Below are 1,816 nucleotides of genomic sequence, written 5' to 3' on the forward strand. Positions count from 1 at the left end.
CTTGTGCCTAATGCAGCTCTTCTGTGTTACACCTACTGCAAAAACGACGTAAAGGAGCGTCAATCCGTAATAAATGCGTTCAATACAAGTTACATATCTTTAGTTCCTGCACAATGACCATAAACTAAATGATTAATATTCCCAAAATTCCAATGAAGTAATACATACACTTCCGGCTCTTACAGAGACTGTATGTCTACTGTAAACTGTTAAGAGTTCATGTATTGTCCATAATTTGAAGTAAAATGATGGAAAACAAGTATTGTTTTAGGCACTGTTTAGGCATGTTTTTAGTATGTTTTATAAGTATCGTTTTAGAACTGGTATCAGGAAAACCCCAAACGATACTCATCAATAGTGGATAATTGTATAATTATAACATCTTGAGACCAAATTGAATGGTGGCGGAAACACTGCATGCTTTAATATTCTCATTGTTAGTTTTAAATGCTACATTTTCTCACATTTTCATGTATACTCTGAGATTTCACACTTATTTGGTCATGGAAATTTAGTTTGAAGTCATGGAAAAGTCATGGAAATCCACTGGTCAAAATGTGTATTAACCCTGTAAAAGGTTCACTGACTAATGAGAACATTTCACCCGAAGGAGGCGCTAAACTCTGCGGATAAGTTTGATCTGTTTGTGTTACCAATAATTAATCAATCACTCATTTCTAGTTTCTCAATAGGGATTAAATATAGAATAGTTTGTCTTATCATGTTAATGTCCATTTATATTCAGTCCATCTTTCTTTGTTTTATTTAAAATGATCAATATTATCTGATAATTGATCCTTTTAAACAAAGATCAGCTGACTAAACAGCATCAGTGTTCAACTTCAAGGTTCCTCTTACACTAGTTAACATTTATTAATTATCACTACATTATATCACATTAGCACTTTATTTAACAGGTTTATTAAATCAACACGTCTCATTAATATAAAAGTGCTTTAATGAACTCGTTGTGATGGTAAAACTTTGATCACTTACCTGATACACTTAGAGAGACTTTATTACTTCTTCTTATAACGTTGGGACGGATCTTCTGATAAGCAACACACTGATATTCACCACTATATCCTATATATAGATATGATAATGTAAATCTATTCGCAGGTCTGTAGTTGATGAACTCTTGACTATTCCATCTGAATGAGTAAATCCAATCAGTGTGTTTTCCTTCCTTTAAGTCACATATGAAGGTAACTTTCTCTCCAGTAAATAAAGGAGACCAGTTTGGTTCAATATGCAGCAAAGCATCTAGAAACAAACAAAACATGCAAATAATAAATTGTGTTTTCTTTCTTGTATTCATCATAATTGAACTAAAGAAAGGAGATATTCAATGTAAAACAGTGATAGAAGGTGTTGAATCGTCTTGAGTGAATTTATCAAGTAAAGAAAGTTGTATAAAAACCTTGAGCGTGTCCACAGTAGAGGAGAATATTCAGCACTAAAATAAAGTGAGAAACATCATCACGCATCATCAAACTGACAGAAACGATTAACTTCTGGCATTTAAAGGGTTGTATGTATGAAAACTATGATTTAAAGAGAGAAAAGTACTCACAGAAAAGCCCCAGCACACCAAACAAAGTGCGTCCCATCCTCACGTCCACGCTTTGCTTCTGAGAAACGCTTCGTGTCTGCAGACGTTTTCAAACGTGTGAAACATGAAGAGAAATGTGGAAATGCAGAGACAACATATGAATATTAGACGATAGGTTTTCTCTAACTTCTGTTTATGGTCCGTGCTTCCTTCCCTTTTAACCCACCAGACGCTGTTAAACACGTCACATTTCATACAAAG

The 1,816-nt window shown here is 34.0% G+C and overlaps 1 long non-coding RNA gene across 1 annotated transcript; it reads right to left on the bottom strand.

Annotated features, from left to right (window-relative positions):
- Positions 1 to 996: 996 nt before the first annotated feature.
- Positions 997 to 1,816, bottom strand: LOC120822532 (uncharacterized). Its single transcript, XR_013468147.1, has 3 exons — positions 1,577 to 1,816; positions 1,424 to 1,459; positions 997 to 1,266 (listed from the first exon to the last, which is right to left on the bottom strand). It is a non-coding gene; the product is annotated as an uncharacterized LOC120822532 (long non-coding RNA).

This window comes from Gasterosteus aculeatus, chromosome 7, assembly GCF_964276395.1.
Source record: "Gasterosteus aculeatus chromosome 7, fGasAcu3.hap1.1, whole genome shotgun sequence".
NCBI lineage: Eukaryota > Metazoa > Chordata > Actinopteri > Perciformes > Gasterosteidae > Gasterosteus > Gasterosteus aculeatus.